General features: G+C 31.4%; 1 long non-coding RNA gene across 1 annotated transcript; it reads left to right on the top strand.

The window, feature by feature from the left end:
- The first annotated feature begins 2,961 nt into the window (after positions 1–2,961).
- On the top strand, positions 2,962–7,318 carry LOC111372089. The gene is made up of 3 exons (XR_002698683.1): positions 2,962–3,035; positions 4,356–5,855; positions 6,941–7,318. It is a non-coding gene; the product is annotated as an uncharacterized LOC111372089 (long non-coding RNA).
- Positions 7,319–15,344: the final 8,026 nt, after the last annotated feature.

Genomic DNA, 15,344 nt, shown 5'->3' with positions numbered 1-15,344 from the left:
AGTGGATTTTGAGCATCAAGCACCTCCAAAATGACGTCAAATTTTTCAATGACATTGACCAACTCCTCATAAGAAGTACTCTCTAAGTGGTATATATTAAATTTATTAAACGTTAGAAAATGAAGAGAATAGAGAAAAATCCAAGGAATTTAGAGAATTCCATGTACCAAAAAATGATATACAATATAAATTTGCTATCATACCCTGTTTCTTACCCAACACAGTCGATTTCTCACTGATTCGTTCATTTACTATATATATATATCTCAATTCTCAAGCATCAATAGATGTATGTGTGTTGCATATTTGTGCTATATATATATATATATGTAAACCAACCTGGTCCTCAAGTACCATGTAGACAAATGAGATTATAAAACACACGAATTTCTGCAATTTTCTCTGCACTAACAACTCTTTTTGTGTAGTCAATCTCCTGAAAAAAATGATTAGTGTGAAGGAGAATAAGATTATATATCTACAAATAAATCAAATTAAAGAAGGCAATTCAATTAAAAAAAAGAAGAAGATTCCAATCTCACCTCTGTAAATTGTAATTACGAGGTAGATGATGAAGAGGGGAAGTCTATATTTATCAAAGAAAGAATTTCTTTGTAACAAACATTTTGTGTACATGTGTTGTATAAACTATCTGTATTTAATGGTTTCATTAGAACTTTTATAGATATGATTGTTTTTGCTCTTGATAACGCTACATAAAGCTGACCATGACAAAAAAAGTAGTTACAAAAGATACAAGCCGATGAAATCAAGCGTTTGACCTTGCGCTTTGTTTATCGTCCTTGCGAAGCACTGTCTTATTGGGAAATTGAGTCCTTTTGAATGGAATTGAGTTTTGATCATTTTTCAGAGATATAAAAGGAATCCTTGGTATAATAACACACTTTTCACAATATTCGGCTGATGTAATTTCAGCAAAAATTACGTTCTTTTCAAATTTGCGACAAGTAAGGTGTGTCCTATTGCATAACCCTTCGGAAGAATTTATATTTCATAATAACATCACAGGGCAATTTGCTTTAAGTTTCAATTCATGTGGTGGAATATCATTCAAAGTCAAGCTATTTAAGAAACCTTCCTGTAGCTCTGTTTTGATTTATCAATTACTTAATTAAAACTATGATATGCATAAGTTGACTAGGAATTTGTTCTAGTAGAATTTTATTAATATGATCTACACATTCATTCGTAAGCATAAGAGTCACTCAATTTTCCATCATATCTAAATTATCGGTATATGCTTCTATATTCGGAAAAACATGAAATATTAGATCCTTCGGAGATGTAATTTCTTCCTCAAGTGGTAAAACTATTTTGTCTAGAAGTTTGATACATCTACAAGTATGTTCTTGTTCTGTTCAATCTCTCGTTCTTCACAAGTAATCACTTCTCTAAGAATAATCGCACTAAAGGGAAACACCATTTTATTCTTAGAGACTGGTTCTGGGAAGATCATGCTCCTGAGAATCTATTCCCACCTCCTTAGAAAGCTTTCACACTTCATTGCTATATTTTGGTCCTTAATGTTGTTTTTGTTATAAGTGTTGTACCCTAAGTCCAATCGACTTTGGACATAAGCACTTTTAATATATAGTTGTTGTGATTTTATGACAGATCTATTATTTAATTAATATTCAATAATAGAGTCAGTAGATTTAAATCTTGGTAATTTGTTAATCATAAAAAAGTTGTGATTGAGAGATACAAATTCCATATGATTGAATCATAAATTATTCGTAGTCGTAAGTAATGCATGAGATACGAATATTGTTATTGTGGATAGACCATCACGTATGGCATTTATTACTTGTAAGGTAAGTAGCTGATCTCGCAAACTAAAATGTGGTGATACTTAAATGAACACGTGAATATTTTATTATAGAACAAACCATTGGAGACCCATTGGGAGATTCCACGTGGATAACTGTCTTAGTGTCAGTAGTCGATTTCTAACATTCGAAAATGAAATTGGTCCTTTGACTTGAGGTCATCATAGTGTGTTATTTGAGGGCAATCATACTTTGGTGATATTGTAAGTTGCTCTGCTAAAGGCCGTTAATATGATATTATTCAAGTATGTCAAGAATCATATGAAGGTTTTGTTTGAACAAGTTTGGTTTTGTAATTCCACATTTCTCGTCACATGTATTGCTCTGACTCATTGTTAGATGTCACAGTACAATGGTGTTTTAATTTATCGATTTTGATTATATCAAAATAATAATTCGTATCACTAGGCATTATGATTGGGAACCTACACACAAAAGGAGAACTAGAAAATTGAGATTTACCAAGTAATTAATGTAAAAATCGTTGGATAAATTAATTAATTGTGTTGCTTATTCATATGTCCGAATTAATTAATTAGATTAATTAATTCATTAACCAAATTTAATTAAATATTGGACTGAGTCAGGAGACAAGCCAAATTCATTTGGACTTATATAAATAAGTAGCTAGGGTTTATAATTTGTAGAGAATTTTTCATTATTCTTGCAAGCACAAGAAAAGAAAACTTTGATTCTCTCTCAATCTTGTTTCTTGTGTAGATTTTCATTGAAAGTTTAACAATTGAACAGTTGTGGGCGACAAGTCAAAATTGTTGGAATAGAATAAAGGCAAAGGACTTTGCAGAATTCAAGAAAGGTACAATTTCTATCTAAACATAAAATAGATCATTGGTGAGAATTGAAATTTGTTTTGTTTTTCGCTGTGCATGATTAAGTAAATTCTTAACATTTGTAACCCAAGTATGTGATTATGTATCTTTACTTTATAGTTTTCATGTGGTTTATTTATGTGGTCAATATGCATTCCATATTTTGCCTACCTCTCTGCACCTGATACAGAATGCTCCATATTATGCAAGAAAGATGTCATAACTCTTAGCTTCCCTAATGTAAGTATTCGAATAATTAATCTTTCTTTTTGTTGTTGACATCTCCATTTCTATGGTTATTTGGCCACTATATCTTGGAAGCCTTATGCCGCAGGACGCGAGTGCATAATTTCAGGTGAGTAAACACCCACTGATGGATGTATGAATTGTTATTTTTGAAAATAATTTAAACATTATCTTTCTTATCTGAAGCCACAAAGAGCACTCTAAATTTTTATTCTCATTGTTCTCTTTTTCAGTGAGTAAATTTGCTGCAATGGTGGAAATTCTAGATCTTACTGCATATACTTAGCCTCTTTGCGATAATGGGACCGACTTTGCTACAACGAAGAAAAGTGAAGTAGGAAAACTGGGAAAACTCACCAATTTTGAACCTTATATGTTGATGAAAAATTAATCCGACCTTTGGACGTGTCTTGGTTAACTTAAATTTAAAAAGTACCAGGCAGAGATAGCATGTATTGAATGGAATATGTAGCGGAAATCCCTCGATAAATCTTGATTCCGGGCTCAGAAAACAATCAAACGAACACCGATTTACCTCGGCTCGACCCAAGATTTTCGCCTTCACTTTGAACTGCCCAAACTCTCTCAAACCTCACAAAAGGAGAAGGAATGATGGTCGTAATAGGAAGGAGACGAAGAGGCAATAATGGTGGGAATCACTTCAACAAACCCTCCAAGCCGGCTGCCCCTCAACTCTCTCGGCCCTATCTTCCACACACACCCACCATAGAGAACGGCTGGGAATACATGGATATATATAGCATAGGTTAGACATACAACTTGGGCCAAAAACTTGTGCAAAGGGGCTTTTTAAAGCCTAAACTAATGGGCTAACAATTAATCCAACCCGCAATCTACTAATTCGACAAATACCCCAAAGCCCAACACTAACCAAGACATGGGCCATCCAAAAGTGTAGTTCGTCTCCGAGCCGAGTCAAATCCATTATGTCAATAAATAATCCGACAATTATTTTAAATCATCCCCCGGATTATTAAGTATCAAAAAACCCAACAGAACATATAACTATTTTCGAGAACTGTTTTATTAGAACACTAATGAGTTAATGTTGAGCACCACTCCAATGCCAAAATTGTTTGACTTGGAAAATACAGAAATTTTGATTTTAAGTGGACGGAGTAGTATTTCAAATTCATCATCTTAAAACTGTATTTGGTAACACTTTTGGGATGGTTGGTATTGTTTGTATCGTGCTGCGACCCCTTGACCTAAAAGTCTTTCATAAGAAAATTCAAAAAAGGCTTTTGCTTAAACATAATTTGGGCGTAGTTTTATGTTGGATTGCTTATATATAATTTTCTTATAGTTGATGCTCTTTTTTGTTCATTCTATTTACTTATTCTATTCTTTTTATACTTATTTTTTTGTTACTCATATAATGACTATAATTTTCCTATTACTTTTTCAGTAATTATTTCCTCTTTTTGGAGATGGACAATGCTGTATCTTTTGCTGAATTTTGGATTGATAGCATTAACGAAGAAAGAACTTCAAAATAAGAGATGGCAAGAGTTATATGCCCAGAAGAAAAAAGCTTGAAACATGAGCAAGAAAGAAATACAAAAATAATCCACGTAGTTGCGAGATAGGCAAAGAAAATAGAGTTATTGCAAGCAACCCGAGCCATGGAATGATCATACATAAATTCGAATATGAGGCAAATGCTTAATAAAGATAATAGTTTTAATTCTTCAAGGTTATTTATGGTGAGGATTTTATGATAGTTTGAGTTTAGGATTACACTAATACCAATATATTTTTTCTTTCATCAAGTCTAACAATATTTTCATATAGTTAGATACTTAACTTTCGCAGCTTTCTATCTGTTTACCGATCTTTGCTATCTTGATAACTTATTCATATTTTGTTTAGTTATTGAACTTCGTTCCAATGAGCCAACTGCATACACACAGAATAGAGAATCATGTGCATTTTAATATAACATATTAAATATTTCCATAATCAATATCTCTCTTCTACAAGATTCTTCGATTTCTATATTTTTTTCGTAATTAAAATATGTATATTAGAAAACTTTGCTATGACTGTTGCACAATTAGTCAATTTTTATCAGAATCCTATGCTTTGACCAAGTTATTTTTCTTGCCTATTATATTGGTTTAGTTTAAGTTAAAACTTGTGTTCACATATCCATTAAATTTCACTCCATTTTAAGGATTTTTTTTGGCTTCATTTTTTCATTAATTTACAATATTTTTTGAACCTCAGATGAAAGTATTTAAATTTAGTTCACTTAGTGCGAAATTTCTTTAACAAAATCTCCAACCTTTTCCTTCTAACATGCGCCACCCACGCACCCCTCTGAGCTCGCAATCATTTTATGAGCAAACTTTCTGATGGACCCTACTCCACCTCTTGTGCAAAGCGAGGATCAAATCCCATTGAAGATATTTTTATTCATCCATTCATTATCTATTTGTATGCAAATGTTAATATGTTGGCTTATAGTATTTTCTCAACAGTAATTCTTTTTTCTTTTTAAGGAAAAAGTTTTGTAGAATATAGAGTGATGAGCCTAATTTCATGTATGAAATTAAATGTGCAAACTTCTTTGATCTAATTATTAGCCTATCATGGCTAACACTTCTGTTGTTACATTTTCGTCTTATTTTAATTATTTTATTATGGCTCGAAAGTAAAAAAAAAAATAATAATAAAGAATATAAATTGTAAACCTATAAATTCTCATCATCATCAAACAATAATTAACAAAACATTTTAATCTAGATGTGTGAAATCATTCTCTAGTTGCACCTAATATGTTTCATCTACAAAATTTGCAATAATGACCCTATATCTTGACTTATGTAAACTCTGTTGCAACATCTACAGTTATGTTATTGTTGGACTTGGATGATGTCTGCAGTGATACTATTTTTTTTAAAAGGTTAGTGCAATTGGTGTGCTGTGTTGGTAGGATAGGTGCAATTGTATTCTCCCCCACCACTACTATTATCCTTCAAAGTCTCAATTTAATATCCTCAATGCTAGGATGCAATTGATACATATTAACTTGGTATGGGAACTATGGGAAAATGGGTTGAATCTTGAAATTTAAGAGAACATTTAAAATTTTGAGTAAAATTAAATAAATAGACGTCAATATTGAAGCAAGATATAGTGTAGTAAAACAATTAAAGAAATTATTAGAGAATCATTTATAGGTGATGTTCGGATCCCATATTTGCTTAAATGGAATTTGAATGGACATATTCCTGTAAACTTAAGAGAACATTTTCAGAGATTCATTATTCTCTAAAATAAATTGTTACGTGGTATAGTAAATCAAAGAAATAGATGCAGAGTAGGAAGAGATAACCCGGCAGCTAGAAGAGGTAAATGCCAATTTTGTAGTCATCAAGCGCAAAGTAAAATAATTAACGAAAATATTATATTTTTTACAGGTAAAGTTCCAACCCCATGTTTAGATGGAATGCGAACCTTACGATTTATACTTGATAAGTAATTATGCTTTAAATTGTGTTTTAAACTTAAAAGATTCAAATTTTAACATTTATGTTACTTGTAGAAATGCAAGGAAAGTGCAATTGTTGAGGGCCCAAATCAATTTATCAATGATGGAGTCCTTAAAATCAAGGATTAGGTGGCCCTTAGACATTGAATACCTATATAGTAGGAACATATGATAAATTTGAAGTGATACTATTATTGTTGATTTCAATTATTATTTATCTTTGTACTTGGTTTCTCTTGGACTTTTATTCTTTAATATTAATTTTTTCCAATTTAAACATCATGTTACTCATCCTATTGAAAGAATTGCCTCTTCAATGCCATGAGCACTTTATTTTTCTTTAAGCTTAAATTCCCAAACTTTTATTTCTTCTTCTTTGTTCCAAAATCGATCTCTAACCCTACGCTACCTTATCCAATTATACAATATTGTTCCTAACTCCTTAAGTTTTACACATATCGCCAATTACAACATAAAGCCTAACACAATGTCTATAGATGCGATGATCTTGTGCAGATACAGATCTCATGGACAAACTTGAAACTGGGAAGAAGATTTCTCACTTGCCCATGGCGTCTCGATGTTGATGGATGTAACATTTTTTACTAGTGCGACCTTCCAATGTGCGACAGATCGAGGGACATAATCTCTTGATCTCTACGTGTTAGAAGAGAAATGGAAGCTAAATTAAACACCCTACGTGCAAGAAGCTGAGGTTCATTGAAGACTTTGATATTAGGAATCTTCCCTTCGTTTTGAAGAATTTTGGAATGTTGTTTTATGAGTTAGAAATTGAGTGTGTCAATGGTCTTGTAACTTATTTTCCATTAAATCAGACATGCTATCAATAATATTGCCCTAATTTTCAATTTTCACACTTTTTTCCCTTCCTCTCCATGCAAATGCTTCAGAATGAGGGAAAAATTTGTTCGAAAACCTATTGTAGATGATGCATTGCAAGTCTCAAACGTTATCAGTTAAATGTAGATAAAGACCCAAACTTGTTATTATGTCACATCATAGGTCCCAAACATTTATTGTTCAATGCACAAAAAGTTCCAAACTTTTAAATAAGTTGCTGATTAGTTCCCAAACCTTTAAAGGAGTTGAAGTTTATGTTCCAATCCTTTTACTTGAGTTAGAATATTTGTTTGACTACTTAGTTGCTGATTCCAAAACTGTTTCACTTCCAAGGTAACCAGAATACAATGAAGTTGAACAGTCGCTAATTAAAGATACCAACAACAATTTTTTCATTGGAATATTCACATTTTACATCATAATTCATTTGTTCATCATATAAAAGTAATTCCAATTTTGTTCTACCAAAGATAATCATATAAGACTTCATCATACAAACAGTTTGCTTAAAAGGATCATCATACAAAGAAACTATGTCCTTTTGTGTCAAATTTTCTTTTTCTTTGTCTACGACTCAGTGTGAGTAGAAGTCTTTCTCTTTACATGGCTTTGTGATGATGTTGGTGCTGTATCCTGCTATGTAGAGGCATTTCTCTTTCTATTTCACTGCAAGTTATTTGTATATCTTGCTTGTATCTACTTTAGACCATATTCTCTTGTTACGACCTATCCCACCACATCTTTTACATGTCATCTTCATTCCAGTCCTTACCATTTTGGTGCTTGTAGGTGGCTAGCTTTTTTCTCAACTTCTTTGGTTTGCCTATTTGTTGCATCTTTATAGGTGGATTGAGAAGATATTTTCCTAGCTCTGGCCACAAATCAGACCTGACACTGGTTGGATGACTAGGCTATAGGATCTTAGATAAGCTTATTTGTTTGTAACATTTATCTACATATTCATATATGCTGATATTTCTCGATAGCATATCGGATAATGTATTCACACAAGGTATTCTAGTAAGTTGTCATTTTCTACAAGCACATTCACACTTTATCAAGTTCACACTTCATCTAATTCCATCCCTATTGCTCATCTCAAACTTTTCATTTCCATCATAGTTAACCTTCAAGAACCTTGCATCCGTCTTTGCTTTATGAACAATACTCAAAACTCTAGGACCAAAAGCATGGCTCCATCTTTGAGAAGCTTTCCTTTTGGCATTCATCCTCAACATTTGTTGATGTCTTATCTTCTCAAGCATTACGATAATAAGCTTTTCTCTTGCGATCAATATTGAAAAGTTGAATGCCTCACTCAATTTATTTAATAGGATGTCATACTTTGAATATTCCTGAAAATGTGATCTACTTCACTGTGATGTTGGTTTCTCAATGAACCATTTAAACATTGCTTCATTCATATCTCTTATCTCATTCATTGCACTTCTCCACTTTAGCACTGTTGTTGTCCTTGATGAAGCACAAAAAATGCCCTTCACAGTCAGTCTCTTATGCAAGTCGCTTATGCACTAAGGTAAAATTGTTATATAAATGTCTTACACAAGACCTCTGCTCACTACCCTCCCACAATAAATTTATGGGACCACCAAGCCCTTCTATTTGTTAAAAATAAAGGCTCGAGTCGTGGCATTATACATCCCAATATCAACTGTCAAAAGTTCTAAGAACCATTCCCAATTTATTTTGTCCTTCGCATCTACCACAGCCCAAGCTATAGGGAACATACAATTATTTGCATCAATACCAAGTGCAGTCAACAACTGCCTACCTTGTGCACTCTTTAGGAAACATCCATCCAAACCAATCACATGTTATACCCAACTCTATAACTTTCTTTGCAAGCCTTCAGATATATGTATAGTATTTTGAACATATGACCCTACCCTTCAACTTTCACGATATTACCAAAATTAATTTTTTCAACTCCTCACCATAGTCCCATAGGATCTTGTACTGTTAAGCCAAAGTTCTATTAACAACTTGTGCACATTTAACTCTAGTCCTATAAAATTTATGCTTAGATATCTCATACATGCAATCTTCCTTCACCATTTCTATAAAACTATTTATCGATATTTTTGGATTAGATCTAAACTCCTTGTATCCCTTTTTGCCAAATAACTAGCATCCACTCTTCTAATAGGCCAAACCATTGTGTATTTATGTTCATCTCTAAATGTATTAATCTTGAAACTTGTCTGGTTGCTGGTAGGCATAGAACTCCCATTGATAGTTATCTTGACATTTGACTCTTAGTCTTATTCTTTCATTCTTTACATATGTGACCCGCCTTGCATTATTAACTTAAAACTATACAACTGCATTTCTTAATATCTTTATGTTGTTAAACTTCATGCCTACAAGATTAAACCAAGGCTCAATACTATTTGGATTAAGACAGTTTACTTTTGCTAATATGAACATACAACAAACCAAAAAATTATCTTCATCATACCTATTTGGAATTTTGGATCTTGCATGTCTATAGCAGGATTAGACCAAGGCTCATTCTTGGCTCTTGAAAAGAGCTATCGACCTCTTCAGTATCACTTGGAAAGCTTCTAAGACCATTTGACTCATCATAGTATAATCCATCACTATCTACATGCCATGCTGTACCCTCTTGTTCTACCCGTCAGATTTCCATCACCATCATCAAAACTCTCAAACAACCTAAGAAATGTATCTTTATCATGAACATCTACAGGCACATCTTCCTCCTCATTATAATTTGGATCACCGAACTCCGTTAGACCTTCCTTAAATTCAAATTCCCTATTTCTTTAATTTTCATTTTTTTTTTGTAATTTCATTTTTTTAAATTTCAATTTTGCGATTCTTTTCTTTTACTTTAATTTCATTTTTTTATAATTTAAAAAAAATCATTTCTTTTTTATAGTTCCGTGTTTCCTTTGACTTTCATTTTTGTTATTTTTTATAAATGTTTATAAATTTTTTTCTGTTTCTTATTCTTTTACTTTAACTTTTTCAATGTACGGTGAAATGAATTTATTTTTTGTGTATAGTAGCATATAATTTGGTTAGTTAAATTTTTAGATATTATGCTTTATTTCATAACCTCTTGTATAAAATTTTAACGTTTAAAATTATTGCAGAATGGAGTGCGCTCTTGACTTCAGATTAAGAGATCATCCCCAAAAAGTTACGTCAAATTGTAACTTTTCCATCTTCTTGACGATTATAGCGGGCTTGATAAAAATGAACATACAACTATATTACTTCAGTCTTGCCCATGGAAGATGTATCCATTGAGCCATATACAGTTCTTTGTCAAATTGTTGATACATTATTACTTCGACTAATTAAGGCAGTTGATGGTAATTCATTGCACTATGGGATAGGATGATAGCCCGATTGTCAATATTTGAGTTTGTCATCATCATGAGGTTAAACAATATGAGCGTAAAAGTAGAGAAGCCCCATATTATGAGAAATAAGAGGTTGCTAAATGAATATTTTAATGAATGATTGACTGTTACGTTGCTAAATTTAGAGAATGCATTCAAGAGCTGCTCTCACATGCTAAACAAATTGAAGTTGAGATTAGTGTTTATCTTGTGAAGTATACTGAGGCAACGTCTATTGACATATTTTTTCATCAGAAACTATTGATGATATTGATACCTTCAACAACTATCCATGGGATTGAAGATATTTCTTGGATACACTATATGTCTTTAGGAATGTACATCCAATACCTAAGTTGTCGAAGGTTGAGCTTAAGTATAATACATTTAGCTTTCCATCAGCCTTCCAAGTAAATGTTAAACCTAGTGAACGTTAAAATTTTTATTAAAATTATATACATTGTAATTGAAAGCACTGTAGATATGGACGTACGAGCCTATCCCAATCTTCTGTGGCAGGTGGACAATCAGAAAGTAGACAAGATGTCCTCCGATGCATCATTGACAAGCACACAATAAGTCAAGTGCCAAATAACTATCATTGACGATCCTTAAGTGAGTACTATACATTATGATCTATACTATATGTTCATTTATTGGCTCAATACAAGACCCTTATCTCGTAGAAATGTTAATATGTAACTCGAAGTCCATACTGAGTTGACGGCATCGATGGAAAAGGATTAAACGAACATGCGTGAATTATCTATTCTACCTACTCAAGACGATTCATTGTTCTGTTCCATTTTGAATGAATATAAGGTATGTCCATTTTGAATCCTTATTTCTTGATATGTGGAACTGCAATTAGTAAAGTCTAATAAAACTAGAGAGGGTGTAGTATATAAATTCAATTTTAGATCACACCCTCTGAAGAGAATTAAATAATCAAGTTTGGGGTGTGAGAAGGGAAAGAATAAATTTGACTATTGAAGGTTAGGATTTGAATCATTTCCCAAATTTATGATGCTTGACATGGATTTTAAACACACGTCGGTTTTGCATTGAATGAGTAGAAATCAATTTTAGCATTGTGATTTTGTAGCAGTTCATAGTCTTAATACATATGTTCTAATCCAGATACCAAAAGCAAATTATACAGCCAATGTTTTTTAAATTTTTTGTTTAAGTTATGTTACAATTTTGTTTGAGGACAAACAAATGTTCAAGTTTGAGAGTCTTTGATAAGTGTATTTTGTATACTTATTCAAGCCAGTAAATTGGAGTATTTGTAGTTATTTTAATGAGTTATAGCTTATTATGTGTTAATTATGTTTGTTAGGTTGAACTCAATGCAAATTGTTGGAATTGGAAGAATGTAACGAAAAAGGAGCAAAAATTAAAGAAATCCAAGGTATGGGGACCAAAGTGTAAATATCTAATGGTTGATTTGGACCACAAAAGATACTAGAAGATTGATATGAGTCAATTGAATGCAACTAAAAGTCAAAAATGATTGGGATATGATCAGAAGATTACCATAAATCGACTTCTAATCTCATAAAATATCTTCTAGCTTTTTCGTCAAATTAAGACATATTTTTCGCATAGAAAACATTCGAATTGAAAAATTTGTATTTCTAATAGAATTGTAGTCCTTTGTGTTAGCTTTCCAAAGCATATTGAATCACCTCAATTGAATATCAGAAAAGAAAGTTATGACCAAAATACTAAAAGCTGTGCAGAGACAAAATCATGTGCATGCGAAGACAACTTTCCTTATTTAATTAAAGCTCTTTTGAAATGAAATTTGGACATGAATTTTGACCTTATTTCATCATATAAATACAAGACATGGGCAGGCAAGGGGAGGCTCTCTATTGTCTCTTTATATACAATAGTTTCATCAAATTTATTAAGAGCAAGAGGCCAACTACTATATTTTTTAGAGAGGAGATCAAGATCTAACAAAGAATTGAAGTTCAATTACATCAAGATATTGAAGAATTCAATTTTGGACTTGAATATCAATATTTTTTGTATTCTTTCATTATCCGGGTGATATTTTTCTATTATTTTTCTTGTAATTTATATATTAATGTACTAGGCTAGATCCCTTTTTGTTTTGGATAAAGATGAACCCTATTATTTATTTATTTTAAATTCAAGACTAATATTTTAGTTTAATTCTTACATTTCTTGATTAATTTTGCATACTCATTACATTATTTAATTGATTGATTACCAATTAGATAATTATTTACTTGTTGAAATATTGAAAGATTCACTATAAGCTTGGAACGCGACAAAATTAACATACGTGTAATGGATGTTAGGAATAACATTCATCATGTATGCAATCATATAGATGATCTGAATTTTAATGCATTCTAACCATTCAAATTCGGGTTAGGAAAAGATTCGGGTCGTGATTTGGATAGAAATAGTTTCTCTAAGAAAAAAAAATTCTATATCATAACTTTATCAATTGTCAAGAACGTATGAATGAAACTATATTACAAATCAATAATTAAAATTGATAGCAACACGCGAAGTCGAAATTCAATACAATCACCCATAATTTGATTAAAAAAAATAATACTTTTACAGCTTTCTTAGATTAATTTAGCCTAAATAAAGTCAAACACCTTTTTTTTTGTTTTTGGTAATTCGAATTCCATACGAAACTAATAAACTTGAATTGAAATTATTTCATGTGGGACAATACTCTTAACTCACTCAAATCTATTATTTGTCAACGATTCTGCACGCTTGTGAGTTTCGCATGAACATTATGCAACCATGATTCATTTGTAGGATAATTATTAATCCTAATTTTTGAATTTGATAAAGTTTAATATTAATCGTAATTTGATTTTGATAAGGTTTAATGGTAATCCTAATTTGCGTAAACATTATACATTCTTTTAAATACTAGTATTCCAATTCAATTCAATGAAACCAAATTCCTATTTGTTCCACGTTACCTATTTGACATGTAAATTGAATTGGATGATTAGGATTTTTTATTTAAGTATAATCTAAATATTAAAACTTATTCCTATCCAATTTCACCGGTGGTACGTGGCTTTTCAATTTCAATTGCACCAACACTCTTTTGTGAATAATGAACAACATTGAGAATTCTGTGCGTAATAGTGATATAATGGTGTGTAGCAAGTGTCTCAGAAATAACGACATCATCCCCACGAGCTACTTTCACTGTGTCCCAAAAATCATTTATCGTACAATCTCTTTCATCAAAATATACATGTTCGCTTTTAGGAATATTCTTCCTCACTCATTGAAGTTACAAAAATAGGAGTCCTGTGGTTTTTGTTCGCTTAAATTAGCCACAATTGCACTTCAGCAGTAACCTTTACAAGTAGCGAAATAGTTAAATGCTTGTTGAATAAAATCCTAATCCATAGTGAGTGGGATCGACGTTGAGGAGGTTCTGTAAGCTTATCAAAATTCCAGAAACACCATCTACATCACTCATCGATTTTCATACCCATTGACTGTTTTCATTCCGTTGAAATTCACCAAAGTAACAAACTAGGAAGATTGCTGATTTTCATATATTTGTATTGCAAGTTAAAACTTTTTAAAAGAAGCTAGATTAATTGAGCTAGATTTAAAAAAAATTGCAAAAAAATAAATAATAAATTTAAAAGGCTGTCTGTTACATATGGCCCCTACATCTGGATCATCTATTCACATTCAAGACGATTTAGCGGCCATCTTCAATCAATGGCCCAATATATTTCAAATATATGAAGATAACTTTTTTTTTTTTTCTTTTTGCTTAAAATTTTTATAGATATGCTGAATAAGATATAAAAATTTACCTATGGTTTAATATATAATGAAACAAGATTTAATTATTAAAAAAGTATACTAATTTGAAGAAAAGAAAATTAAATTACGTAAATATACTTGTCTATTCAAAGTGATGGATTTAAATGAGATTTTTCTGTTCGACATTTGTTAAATTTCGAAGGTTTTAAGGTTTAAGATGATGAAAAATGAAAGAGTACTATCCGTGTTGGAGAAAATAAATAAATAAAGTGACTTTGTTTTGAAATTTTAAATGGAAATTGTTTATTTTTTGTTTTGTAACTAAAAAGGTATTTTGTTTTTTTAACATAACCTTATTCTTGTAATTTAATAGGGTAATTATATTACCACTTCGAATTTTATTGAGTGAAAAACAAGTTTTAGTATTTTTCTTATTTATTTAAATAACCTTAAGTAAAATTACATAATTGGGATTTTAATGAAATAAATTATTGTTCCATTATGAACATAAACCTAATTTTTTCTTTTCAATTGTTTTCAGTGCCATGGCTGAGAAAATTCGAGGTTTGGCTGTGATTCATCTAAATAAATGTGATACTGCTTTAGCTGTGCAGAAAGTAACTAGAAATTTGGCAAATATGCGAACTTTCAGAAAAATGCCAATCGCTCAATAATAGCACATCACAACGTACAAAGGAAATCCCTCCTCTTTGCCTGCATGGAAAACTAGGCCCTTCTCGAATGGCTATTCTTCAAGTATAAATTCACCCATCTCTCCATGTTTCATCTATATATTGGGTGTGCATTGAATTACTTTCTTGTTTTTTTAAACATTTTGTAAACTTTG

Source organism: Olea europaea, chromosome 23 (genome assembly GCF_002742605.1).
Source record: "Olea europaea var. sylvestris chromosome 23, O_europaea_v1, whole genome shotgun sequence".
Classification (NCBI taxonomy): domain Eukaryota; kingdom Viridiplantae; phylum Streptophyta; class Magnoliopsida; order Lamiales; family Oleaceae; genus Olea; species Olea europaea.
The sequence above is the reverse complement of the archived record's forward strand: the minus strand, read 5'-3'. Positions and strand labels throughout refer to the sequence as shown.